The sequence below is a fragment of the Rhinichthys klamathensis genome, unplaced genomic scaffold (genome assembly GCF_029890125.1).
Source record: "Rhinichthys klamathensis goyatoka isolate OS25496 unplaced genomic scaffold, OSU_Roscu_1.1 h1tg000552l_1, whole genome shotgun sequence".
Taxonomy (NCBI): Eukaryota; Metazoa; Chordata; class Actinopteri; order Cypriniformes; family Leuciscidae; genus Rhinichthys; species Rhinichthys klamathensis.
The window spans coordinates 679295-693709 of NW_026607022.1; the positions used below are offsets into that span (position 1 = coordinate 679295).

The window sequence follows — 14415 nt, forward strand, 5'->3', positions numbered from 1 at the left end:
AGACCGTCAGAATATACCCTTAAATATTATAAATCATCTATTATAAAAGATTATAGTATTACAGATCACATCTGACACAAACATTACAAACTACAACAATATGACACCCATTTTTAGAGTTTGTTTTTTCTGATTCCTGTCATTAACCGTACATAACTTATTATATCCATTTTTTTATTTATTGCCACAAATAGACATAAGTGATGGCTGCAAGATGATCAATGATGTCATCCTCACTCTGGACTTTAATTATTTCTGGCACTGGTTGGGATTCTATTGGCTCTGGGTCCAGAGTGTCATGCACAGTGTCCTCCATGCTGATGACTTGAAGAGCATCCTGACGTAATTTTTGTCGAATGGCACCACGAGTCCTGATGGAATACAAAAAAAACAATAGTCAAATAAAATAATTTTCATTAAAGACAAACATTAGTTAGGAACTTACCGAGCATATAAAGGTGGGATGTAATCCTCATCATCACTATCATCATAGTTACTGCCCTCCTCTATGGTTTCCTCTTCCTCTGATGTTGAAACATCTCTTGTGCTCTCATGTGGAGACCATGTCCTGTCCTCAGCCCAGTCAATACTATGTAGATGGCTTAAAATATTAGTCAATGACACTCAACACGTCAAATATCAGATTAAATATGTAAAAAAAAAAACTACTACTTAAGGCCTGTTCACACCGGGACGAATTTCGCGCGCGATATTCGCAGACGTTTAACGCCTCGTGACTAAACAAAGGGCGCCAATGTGAGCACACATACGTAACGGCGAAGAAGATATAAGCCAAGTAGTGTCTACACACTGCCGGGAAGAAGACGAGGAAGATGCAAGCCAAGATAAACGTAGAGCTGCTGGTCACGGAACATAAGGAACTGTATGACAAACGCGACTACAAAAATATTGATAAAAGAGAACTATTATGGAGTGGTATTGCAGAGCAAATGGGCCTTTATGGTGAGTTTCATTTCACTTAATTGTCTTTCATGTACAGGTCCTTCTAAAAAAATTAGCATATTGTGATAAAGTTCATTATTTTCCATAATGTAATGATAAAAATTAAACTTTCATATATTTTAGATTCATTGCACTGCACACCAACTGAAATATTTCAGGTCTTTTATTGTTTTAATACTGATGATTTTGGCATACAGCTCATGAAAACCCAAAATTCCTGTCTCAAAAAATTAGCATATTTCATCCGACCAATAAAAGTGTTTTTAATAAAAAAAATAAAAAAAAGTCAACCTTCAAATAATTATGTTCAGTTATGCACTCAATAGTCAATACTTGGTCGGGAATCCTTTTGCAGAAATGACTGCTTCAATGTGGCGTGGCATGGAGGCAATCAGCCTGTGGCACTGCTGAGGTGTTATGGAGGCCCAGGATGCTTCGATAGCGGCCTTAAGCTCATCCAGAGTGTTGGGTCTTGCGTCTCTCAACTTTCTCTTCACAATATCCCACAGATTCTCTATGGGGTTCAGGTCAGGAGAGCTGGTAGGCCAATTGAGCACAGTAATACCATGGTCAGTAAACCATTTACCAGTGGTTTTGGCACTGTGAGCAGGTGCCAGGTCGTGCTGAAAAATGAAATCTTCATCTCCATAAATCTTTTCAGCAGATGGAAGCATGAAGTGCTCCAAAATCTCCTGATAGCTAGCTGCATTGACCCTGCCCTTGATAAAACACAGTGCACCAACACCAGCAGCTGACATGGCACCCCAGACCATCACTGACTGTGGGTACTTGACACTGGACTTCAGGCATTTTGGCATTTCCTTCTCCCCAGTCTTCCTCCAGACTCTGGCACCTTGATTTCCGAATGACATGCAAAACTGAGCAACAGTCCAGTGCTGCTTCTCTGTAGCCCAGGTCAGGCGCTTCTGCCGCTGTTTCTGGTTCAAAAGTGGCTTGACCTGGGGAATGCGGCACCTTAGCCCATTTCCTGCACACGCCTGTGCACGGTGGCTCTGGATGTTTCTACTCCAGACTCAGTCCACTGCTTCCGCAGGTCCCCCAAGGTCTGGAATCGGTCCTTCTCCACAATCTTCCTCAGGGTCCGGTCACCTCTTCTCGTTGTGCAGCGTTTTTTGCCACACTTTTTTCTTCCCACAGACTTCCCACTGAGGTGCCTTGATACAGCACTCTGGGAACAGCCTATTTGTTCAGAAATTTCTTTCTGTCTTACCCTCTTGCTTGAGGGTGTCAATGATGGCCTTCTGGACAGCAGTCAGGTCGGCAGTCTTACCCATGATTGCGGTTTTGAGTAATGAAACAGGCTGGGAGTTTTTAAAAGCCTCAGGAATCTTTTGCAGGTGTTTAGAGTTAATTAGTTGATTCAGATGATTAGGTTAATAGCTCGTTTAGAGACCCTTTTCATGATATGCTAATTTTTTGAGACAGGAATTTTGGGTTTTCATGAGCTGTGAACTTTATCACAATATGCTAATTTTTTGAGAAGGACCTGTGCATAGGCTTGCAACTTTTATTTCTGTTTTACATTAAGCGCCATCTAATGTCAGGGAATGAATTTGCATGTTCACTCGGCTCATCGTCAGCGAAAATCGTTTGGGTGTGAACACAAAAAAAACGCGTTGAAAAACGCTGGCGAATAACGCGCGCCGATATTCGTCCCGGTGTGTACGACCCTTAACTAGGGCTGTGCAATTAATCAAATTTCGATTTCAATTTCGATTTTGGCTCCCTACGATCTCCAAAATAGTACAATCGAGTAAAAACGATTATTTTGCCATGTTCTGTTTTGCAAGAACACTCTTATTTTGTCTTGTGTTCTGAATGACTCGCGCACATCCACCCCTCCCGAAGCCATAAACTCTCTCAGCCCATGCAGTCATAAATTGCAAGCAATCGCTTCTCCCCTCTTCGCGAGTTGGAACGCGACGACGCCGTGATCATCGGCACTTCCATGGTCCGTCATGTCCGTGCTACCTCAGGTAAAGGTAAGGTGCGCACTCACTGCTTTCCTGGTGCTCGTGTTCTTGATGTCGCCGCACAGGTTCCCGAGATCCTGAACGGTGACGAGCGCGTCGGAGCTGTTGTGCTGCACGCGGGAGTGAACGACACCTGGGGCGGGTTTCACAAAGATAGACTTTGACTATGGCTTAGATATAGCAGATAGTCTGACTTCAGATAGACATCTAAATCAGACCGTTGCACAAAGCACTTAAGACTCTGACTATCTTAAGTAGGACTACACTGCAATGCATTCTGGGTAAAATAAGACACTTTTCAAAACAAAAAACATGGCGGATCGAGTAAGCGCATTCAACCGCTCAGTGCAGTTTACCCCAGCGGAAAATATGTGTTTGTTGGAGGAGTATAACAGTTACAAGGAGATTTTACTCCTCTCTAACAAGAAGAAAAGTTTAATTTGGACAAAGATTGCTACGACAGTGTGGCGAGCAGGAAGAGGTCGAGGGACGTGAGAGCGGCGCGAGGCCGGTGGCGTGATTGATAATGAGCGACACCTGCGTCGCTCCTCCTTAATGCTTCCGCAGCCGCTCCTCCGTGAGAGATACAAGACCGGATCCTATTCCCTATATTGACTGGTTTTGTTCTATTTCACCGACGAAAATAGTTACAAAAGAAAAGTAACAGAACACAGTGCTTAGTGTTGCTGAATGATTCATTATTTTGAACGAATCGTTTTAATGAATGACTCAATGATTCATTTACTAAGACGGTCACTTGCCGCCACCTATTGATTTATTGTTTAAAGGTATCATTGATTTTATTTTTTATTTTATTTGTTTAAACATTAATCTCATAATATTTTTACAGTTGTAATTTTGCAGTGTAAATTAATTGAATGGATAACAGCCCTTTTTATTAAAACTGAATTTGATCAAATGTAAGAATTTGACATAAAACATATTTAGTAAGGTTTAATAAATTGTCCTTTATAAAGGTAAATAACGCCCTAGTGACCCCCTAAAACAAATTACTTTGTAAACATGTCACCTTTTTCACCACTTGTGAGTTTGCAGGTCTGTTTAATAGTTCAAAAAGTACAATAAATGTTCAAATTTCGATTTTTTAAGAATTTTTGAAAGGTGTCTTTTAATAAATGCAACATAATATAGCTTTAATTGTAAGAAATCAGGATTAAGAGCCTATGTATTTAACTTAGTCAGGACTAAAAGACTGTCCAGTGTTATTTTACATCAGATTACTTTATTCAGTTTCTGTAGTATTTCTGACCTACCCAAAAACTTATTTCTCTTTATTTGTATCTTTATTCTATTGTATTATTTATCTATCTATCTTAAACATAAAATAACCTGATCCTGTTTGATCAAGGCATGTGACTGGTCTGACTTGTCCAATTTTCAGCATCAATTTTGTATCTTGCATCAAAATCCTGTCTATTCATTCATTGTATGCAATTGAAATATAGAGTTGGGTTTCTGTTTTAATGCACCCAGGTGTACCTAAAATAAAAAGAGTTTAATATACAGGTTTGTGGCTCTTAATTTCTTTTTATTAATTGACCACTTGTAAACTTATGTTCACTGTTCGTTTTTTTATATATAGGATTTGTATTACATCTATATTCATTGAGTCGAATCGAGAATCTAAATTAAACATCGAATCGAATTGAGAGCTTGCGAATCGAATCGAATTTGAACATCTGAATCGATACCCAGCCCTAATTTTGAATGTGATTGAAGTCACTTTCATCAATTTCATCATGAATGTCCAGCGATGACATACTAACAAGAACATGTATGAATAAAAAATTTGAAGACAAAATGTTTGCTGATACACATAACACAAAGTATTGTTATCTGTTTGAATTGTGTCTCACTACCTTTAATCACTTACAGTTCAGTGTTTTTTCTAAAAAACATTACTTATATTGTGTCAGATATATTTTTTATGCCTGACTGCAGAGCCAATACTGAAGAAACGTCTACATTACATAAATAAATCTCCCAAACTTTGCTTCATGATTATCACTACTATAGTTTGATATGTCAGTTTAAAATCTGTTGCATTGAATAAATATAATAAATAAACAACGTACCAAACGTAACATCAATCCTTTCCTATTGTCCTACAACCAAGATTAACATATCAGAGCTACAATTGTTTTATTTCAAGCCAGAATTCATCCTGACATAAATAATACATATTTTATGACTTACCTTGTTTCCAAAACCTGACTAGGAGTCTCTGCAACTTCACTGCAGCCCAGACCTTCCTCAAAGTCATCATTTCTGTGGAAAATCAAATAATGGAGGTCAAAAAATAATCAGATTGTTCACACATTTATCAGACATTAAAGTTGACTTTATAGGCTATGTCTCTCTACCAATTTGACTCTAAATTTCAATTGTCCTTATGTTTGTACAATGAATCATACATCATAATCCGTCAGACCACACCATGAATACTGCTGAGGCTGAACCAACACAGTGAACTTAGTAATATAGGCTTTCACAATAATTTTCTTACCTATCTGAGGATGAGTTGCCAACATTACTTGAAAGGGCAGGGATAGGATGTGTGGTCATCTGATGTTCGATTGGTGTTGATGTTATATGCAAAGCATCACCCTGATATCTACAAGAAACCATGCCATACATAATTTGTCAGGCCTGTTTTCAAATGATCTAAGTTGTGTAGTTCTTATAAAATGAAACAAATAAAGCAGGGATACTTACTTGACTGCAGAGCCAATACTGAAGAAACGTCTACATTACATAAATAAATCTCCCAAACTTTGCTTCATGATTATCACTACTATAGTTTAGGGCTGCACGATTTGGGGAAAATGTCATATTGCAATTAATGAGGTCAATATTGCGATTGCAATATAATAAACAAATGGTTTCATGAGTCAACTTGCTTGGTTCTAAAGTAAAATGCACACACAGATTAGTGATCATTCTGTGTAATAATGTGTATTTCTCAACTCAAACTAGCAACAACAACTAAATGATTGATAACACCTATAATGATCAATAAACCATTGATGTCTGGATAAAAATGACGACACCCCCCACATTTTAAACGTTAATTATAGCCATCCAACATTACAGTGATTCCATCAATACAATTGAAAGCTATCAACTTTTAAAATATTTATTAGGCTTAAAAAATAATAACAGCTTTTAAATTAAGTGAACTTCAAACAATCCTCACATAAACCCATAATAAATGCCATATTTACCTGTGCCCTTCCTGTCTTAACAGGTAGGATTGAGGATTTATATACAGATTTATATACAGAAATTGAATAAAGTTATCAAACAGTCTGCGCTGCATGAATTATAAATTATATATAGACTAATCCTTATTAAAGCTACAAAACTTCTTTACTCAAGAGCAGTGAGTAATTTTCTGTTCCCTTTGTTCTTTGATTAACTTTACTGACGGAACGCTTTATTCGCTGCTGGCCCTTTAAGAGCAGCCGTTGCCGAGACGCGTATCTCTCACGCGCCTCATTCTCTCACAAGCACAACTCTTTTCGTCCATCATAAGACTGCTCTTATGTTATGAAGATAATCGACAAAACGACATTTTGGCATAATTGTGTGTGTTATTGTTCGTTCAAGCTCGAAAGAGAACTGTATTCTGGCACGCGGTCTGTGCATGCGCATTATACTGGCGCGCGTTTTTCTGTGAGTCACATTCAGGACATTCACAGGCAGCGCGCTCTCTTTTGACTTCTTGTCGTGCAAAATGGTTTTAAGGCATTTGCACGAATAAGAGCGGGATCATGTAACACTAGTCAAAGGATGACAAAAAAGAAGAGATGCTGTGTTCATATAAAATCGCGGCATTTTGCGTTATATAATCGCATAGGTTTGACATCGCGATTACGATTGTGATTCGATTAATCGTGCAGCACTACTATAGTTTGATATGTCAGTTTTAAATCTGTTGCATTGAATAAATATAATAAATAAACAACGTAACATCAATCCTTTCCTATTGTCCTACAACCAAGATTAACATATCAGAGCTACAATTGTTTTATTTCAAGCCAGAATTCATCCTGACATAAATAATACATATTTTATGACTTACCTTGTTTCCAAAACCTGAATAGGAGTCTCCGCAACTTCACTGCAGCCCAGACCTTCCTCAAAGTCATCATTTCTGTGGAAAATCAAATAATGGAGGTCAAAACATAATCAGATTGTTCACACATTAATCAGACATTAAAGTTGACTTTATAGGCTATGTCTCTCTACCAATTTGACTCTAAATTTCAATTGTCCTTATGTTTGTACAATGAATCATACATCATAATCCGTCAGACCACACCATGAATACTGCTGAGGCTGAACCAACACAGTGAACTTAGTAATATAGGCTTTCACAATAATTTTCTTACCTATCTGAGGATGAGTTGCCAACATTACTTGAAAGGGCAGGGATAGGATGTGTGGTCATCTGATGTACGATTGGTGTTGATGTTATATGCAAAGCATCACCCTGATATCTACAAGAAACCATGCCATACATAATTTGTCAGGCCTGTTTTCAAATGATCCAAGTTGTGTAGTTCTTATAAAATGAAACAAATAAAGCAGGGATACTTACTTGTCAAGCAGAAATGTTGCTAACTCTGCATCGGTTTTTAGTTTTTTAAAAACACGTAGTTCCCTCCACCGAGGAAAAGCCGCTCCGATGTTTACCCTGGTTTTATTTCGTGCTCGGTCTAATTCTTTCTTTTTCGCTTGTTTAACGTCATCGTTTTTTTTTCGTTTACATGTCTTTGTTGGATGAGCAGGAGCCAATCGAAAAATTGGCAATTTTTGTGGTTTGTCCGCCATTAGCACAGCTGCAGCACATCGGAAATCTTGAGTTTGACCGACGGCTGTGCAAGAGAGGGGTGTGGTCAGCGCGTACATGAGTGTGATTGACACTGCTAAGACACTCCTCCTGGCTCTGATTGGTTGTTTCTGACCGGGAGCGGTGTATTTCTGCAAATGGCAATAGGACCACTAGGAGGAGCTTGATTTTTTTCACAGATCATCTGTTTCATATTCTACTGTCAGTTAGGGCTGGGTATCGTAACAAAATGTTCGGTACCGATACCGATACCGATACCTTGACTTCGATACCGGTTCCTGAACGATACTTTTTTCGATACCAATTTTATGTAACCAGGTTTAACAATATAACATTACCTAATTTTTTTTTCAGTTTGTTGACTTTTTTACACTCATATTTTGAGTATGTAAAAAAGCACCAATGCTAAAGTTTTCTATGTTTCCTAATCATTTAACAACATGTATTCTTTACTTCAATGAGCTCATTGTTTCTGCTTTAACTTAATGCATTAATTAACGATGAAACTGAATGAAAATTAATTGAAATGCATTACACTGTCACCTCTGATAACAGATCACTCTAAATTGTAATTTAGACATGCATTTTCTGTAAAGCTGCTTTGAAACGATATGTATTGTGAAAAATGCTATACAAATAAATGTGAATTAAATTAAATATAGGCTACTGGGGGGCGGGATATATACCTGCACGTGAAGCTTGCAGCAAAGCACTGGCAAAAGTAGCCTAATGATTATGGATGTGGAAACAATAGCAAGGAGATATTTTAATTATTTATTAATGAACAAGTGTTTACTAATGGTGTGTTCACACCGAACGCGAATTTAATTATTTGTGCGAGTAGATTACATACATAGTCAATGCAAAGACGCGAATAGACGCATCATTCGCGCCGGGCGTCGCGAATGACGCGAATTGGGTGACGCGTTTGCCGCGAACGTCTTCCGCGCAAGTTGAAAAATTTGAACTCGAGCTGAAGATTCAAGCGTCGAACTAGACGCGATAGACGCGTATTTGACGCTCTATTCGCGTTCGATGTGAACACCATTACTCTCAAGTATATTTTGTGCGCTTCAGTGCCTAGATTTACCGTGTTGCCGGTCTTGGCAGCAATGATCTTGTCGAAAATATTGCATCGCGTGCATCTGGCATCGAGTCTGGCACATGACATAGGTACACTTTGGATCATTTCCACATATTTTCTATCTATCTGGGTTGGGACGCACGCTTACACACACACACACACACACACTGCAGCCTCACGTGCGACGAGCCGCGTCTCTGGGCAGCCGCGTAAACTAGTGTTTTTCCGCCACAGCCAATCATGCTGCATGCTTATTGTTTCACTGACATTGACGAGATTAACCACTTAGGTACCGAAATGTGGTACCGAAAAACAAGACATGTTTCGATACTCGGTAGTATCGAGGCAATTCGGTCGGTACCTAAAAAGTACCGAACTCGGTACCCAGCCCTACTGTCAGTACATAATGACAGTTTTAACAAATATGTAAAAAAAAAAAAAAAAAAAAAAAAATCAAGTTACCTACTGCAGCTTTAAAGGCAGGGTAGGTAGAATTCCCCAAAAATACTTTTTTCCAAATTTGTTTAAACTGTCTTTATATATCAATGCATAATTAAAATGCAAGTAATCTGGAAAAGAAATTATAAAAATCGAGTGTCTAGTCCTCTCAGGACTGCAATAAACACAGCTCATTATTCCGTTAACTCCCACCCCCTCCCTTCTCGGCTCCTTCCAAAGCCACGCCCCCAAAACACATGAACGCGCGATCCCGGCCGTTCGCTCAGCTGGAAGAGTCGGACGCGTTTACCAGCGCCGAGCAGAGAGGAGCGCAGTGCATGTAGTGACATCATGTCAGAATCACAAGTAATAAAATAACTAACTTTATCAGTATGATTATAAACAATTAACATGGCTGTTAGTACTCAGTATCAAGCTCGCATACCGATACTGGTAAAGTTTATAATATTTTACTAGCTCGTAACCGAATCAAACTCAATATAAGGCAAAGCTATAAATAGCTTCATTGATACACTGTTACTATCAGTTACACTGTGATGAAGGTGAATTTGTAAGATTTATAACATATACAGGTGTTTTGCATGTAAGAGCTTCCTGAACGACACAACAAAAGTCTCACCTGTCAGAAAGCGACTCCGCGACAATAGTGGAAACAGGGGGTGGTGGCCTTGTAAACCCACTTTTTGATGGCGTGGATGTTGATATGTCTTTCTCATAACTATAAAAACAAGCAAATCACCATAACAGTTAAATCACCACATTTTTTAAATGTATTGTTTACAGATAAACTGAGTAACATACACTCAAACACCTTCTCACAACTGCATTGCAGACACAAGATAATATAACACACACACACACAACATTGTATAACACATACAGATACAACATAAAGACATAGGTAAACATATGTAGAGCATATAACAACAAACCAAACGTGAAAAAACGGAGCAGGCGTTCACGGTGAACATAGCAACAAAGTTTAGGCAGAGGGTAAAGATAGGTATAAAAATAGATCCCCTAAACTTTTTAACCTAAAGTTAGATTTGGCGAAATTAAACAAAACAGCTTTCAACTGCAGATAGGCCTATTGATTATTTATCGTCTCAACCCTGGCTCACTAACAGTAACGTTATAACAGTCGACACCAAAGTTACACTGTCATAGCTAAGCCAGTGTAATGTTAGTTATGCTACGTATAGTACGTAACGTTAGGTAGCTATATTAGGCATAGATATCCATAATAAAGGCTAGATGTCTCGTCCGCGCTGCTGGCCAATGGAGGTCGACGTCAGCACCTGGCGGCCATCTTGTCACAGGCAGCTCACTCACTAGTCATAACATTGGGTGCTTCTCATTTCTTATTTGTGCATCCTCGTTTCCTTTCCTCGTTTCCTTTCCTTGCGTCTCAGCTCCACCCCCTGTAGGATGCGAGGGAAGGCTGCAAGGAAAGAAAACGAGGACAGAGGAATCGAAGGAATGTTTTTTTAATACTTTGGAATACTTGATCACTCGAGCGTCACTTCACTGCGTCATCAGTAGGGGTGGGAATCTCTAGGCACCTCACGATTCGATTCGATTACGATTCAGAGGGCTGCGATTCGATGCTAAATCGATTATCAGAATCTTTTTTTTGTGTGTGTGTGACTATAAATACTTTGCTTTAAAAGTACAAAGTAATGACCCATAAAGAATTAACGTACAATATATTTTATTAACATTGCAAAGAACCAACAGGAAAATACATGTGTGTCTGAACTAGCAGCAGCATATTTGTAGTAAATTAATAATATAACAACGACCGGTAACGTTACAGCCGAGTGTTTTTCCTCCTCGGGCTGGAAACGTGTCATTTGGCTTCATGTGTCTTGTTTCCGAAATATTTTAGTTTTACTCTACAAAGCTTACAACTAGTGTGGCTCTTGTCCAGCTCCTTTCCCCCTTCAACTTCAGAAGCCAAAATATTTCCACACGTCAGCTTTTAATGAGGAGGGTGTTTGGATTTGGCGCTCAGCCATCGCGTCCGCGTCTGTTATGTGCACGCCACAGACGGTCCGGCCACTGCACTTCCGCGCTTCAGAGTTCCGTCTTTCGCGTTCCGTCAATATTACGTTATTATAAATATATATCTAAAAAATTTTTTTTTTTTTTGAAAATCGATTTTTGACAATTGTGAATCGATTCAGAATCGTCCACGTCCGCATCGCGATGCATCTAAGAATCGATTTTTTCCCCCACCCCTAGTCATCAGCAGCGCTCAAAGGATCTGCCCTTATGTTGTAGAATTTTGCTTATTTAAGAAATTTGTAATAAATAATAATAAAGCAAGATACCCTGTTGAAATATGTGAGATGTGTGGTTTATATAAACTGCAAAGGTAAAGTATAAATTAAAATGATTGTGACCGACGTGAAGGGGGAGGAGAATTGATACGTGCGTCACGTTTAGTCGATAAAACACTTCCGCAAAGGGTACACCTGTGTATCCTCGCTCATAGCTCCTCTGGAAGCCTCCTCACTCCTCGATCCTCGCCTCCTCGCGGTGCAATTAGAGAATTGAGATGTCCTTCAAGATGGCTGAGCTCGATCGGTTTCCGGGTCATAGGATGGAGGACGGAGGAGCGAGGAGACGAGGAGGGATATTGAGAAGCACCCAGAGTGTTAATTCTCAAGGTCGGACATCCGGGACTTTTACTCCCATAATGCACTGCGCGCGCATAGCAACGCGGCGAAGGGTAAAACAAACAAGCGCCCGCCATTAAGCAACACGTGAATATAGGGTATGCACATACCATTTTACTTTAAATCTAAATAGAAATGTAATCTCAAATGAATGGACAAATTGAGGGACAAATCAAAGAATAACAAAATAATACCACTGCAGAGATGGCCACTCAATTTTCTGTTGCTATGTTATGACATTGCTATGCATAATGGTCGCAGCTCTACACTGAAAAGCAACAATGAAATGCACTAACGGTAGTTGTGTGGGGAATAAGATACATTTATGCAGTTAGCCTTTTTTTGGCTTTTTGAAAAAACTGTGTCCCTCACTGACATTGTACAAGCTGTGCCACTGACAGACTGAGCTCATTACAGCCACTTTGTAACACGGTGCTTTTGAATGAAGTTTTTTTTTAATGAATAAAAAATCGATTACGTAGTTATTGTAATCAATGCTTGATGGGTATTTAAACATGACAGCAAGTGTAGGACACGTGGTATGTACACATGGTGTTCATACCAGGGGATTTGATGAGGTAATTATATATGTCTGGATACTCGAGCCTGGGCCATGCTTTTGGGTTGTTCTCCCAGGACTCAGCAGGATGCCGATAGGGACAAGATTGTAAACCTACAAGCGACAGCTTTCTGTGGTACCTGGTCAATGCAGGCGCTAGGAGACTGTCTATATATTGATAAGACATTCTGTAATAGAAGAAGATCTGTATTCATATAGCTGCTAGCGCCTTTCACAGACATGTAACGTTAGCTAGTCACAAAGCGCTTTACATGAGTGTTTTATTAACGTTACATTCACTTCTCACCACCGACATACATTCGCATACACAAATACCATTCATCATTAATACAAAGTAATCCGTTAGTATCCATAACTGACATAATCCACAGCAAAACTTCTGTGAATAGATACCTTTTTGATTTGCCTCGGGCTTTGCCTTCGGTTTGTTTTACCCTTCGCGGCTGGTTGCTATGCAGGTCACATGATTTGTGACGTAACGCCGACCAAGAGAATGGTGCATGTACGTTTTAAATAACCATAACTTGCTCAATTTTCTAGCGATTTTCAAACGGTTTGGTTTGTTATAAACGTCAGAGATGTAGTTATGACACTGCACACTAATGAAAAATAAGTGTATCTATAAATAATCAACCAAAATTATCTAGCCACGTTAATAACGTTTGTAAGAAACCAAACCGTTTGAAAATCCGTCAAGATTTCAGCAAGATAAGAGTATTTGTGTTCCATCAGTACCAGAGCCCGCCAGAAAGCTAGCCTATGACAAGATGGCCGCCGGTGATGACGATAGAGACTCCGCCGTAAGACATATAGCCTTTATTATGGATATCCATGATATTAGGTAGCTACATGTGCTAGTGATACATGCTTCATGAAAAAACAAATGCCATCAAAATGAAAACAGCGAGATTACCTGTCCAGCAGAAATAATGCCGTCATGGAGTCACTTTTCAGCCCCTTGAGATCCCTCAGTTGGCGCCACCGCTGGAAAGCCACGCCGATATTGACTCTCGTTTGATTTCTTAATTTATCCAAAGACTTTTTGTTCATAGCCTTTTCAAATACTGTCTTCCTTTTTTTAGCTTGTTTGACTTCGCAGCCTGTATATGCAGGTACTGAGAATTTTGACTGTTCTTTCTCTGCCATAATTGTTATTACTAGCTCAAACGGGTGCGCGCATTTGGGCTGCTCCTGTATCAGCAGAGGTGGTATCTATGGTAGCGAGGGAGAGTGACAGTCGCCCCCGAATGGAATAATGAGCTGTGTTTATTACAGTCCTGAGAGGATTACAGACACTCGATTTTTATAATTTATTTTCCAGAGTACTTACATTTTAATTATGCATTGATATATAAAGACAGTTTAAACAAATTTGGAAAAAAGTATTTTTGGGGCATTCTACCTACCCTGCCTTTAAATCAGTCTACAGACGCCAGAAAAGACGGACATTTGGCGCTTTATCCGATGAAAACAATTCAGAAATAACCCTGTAAATGTTGCAGAAACAAACTGTGTAAAGTGTATTTTATGGATGTGTAAATACGCGAAATATCTGAAACCACTCACCTCAGAAGACACACACAACAAACGCGCTGAACAAAGAAGGAAACTACTGATGACGTCAGCGCGGTGATGACAAATAAACGCGCCCAACCTACTTATACAAAATTACATTTATAACATACACAAAAATAACGCGAAAAGTTCATGTAAACAAAAATTAGATCTCAGTCATGTGTAGGTTGAAAAAATAATTTATTAGACAGTTAAATAATTTA

General features: G+C 39.1%; 2 protein-coding genes across 3 annotated transcripts in view; both read right to left on the reverse strand.

Moving 5' to 3' along the window:
• LOC130073570 (zinc finger protein 226-like) overlaps positions 1 to 14415 on the reverse strand; it is a 130840-nt gene that overhangs the window by 16938 nt on the left and 99487 nt on the right. The gene's annotated exons all lie outside the window — the stretch shown is intronic.
• The window catches only part of LOC130073571 (gastrula zinc finger protein XlCGF7.1-like), a 75934-nt gene that overhangs the window by 5078 nt on the left and 56441 nt on the right, over positions 1 to 14415 (reverse strand). Inside the window, exon 1 of one of the 2 annotated variants that reach the window (XM_056239052.1) lies at positions 14204 to 14216. The exons of the other annotated variant lie outside the window; for it this stretch is intronic. The gene's annotated coding sequence lies outside the window, so the exon portion shown is untranslated. Of the gene's footprint in view, positions 1 to 14203; positions 14217 to 14415 lie in introns of those variants that run through there. 2 annotated transcript variants of the gene reach the window in all.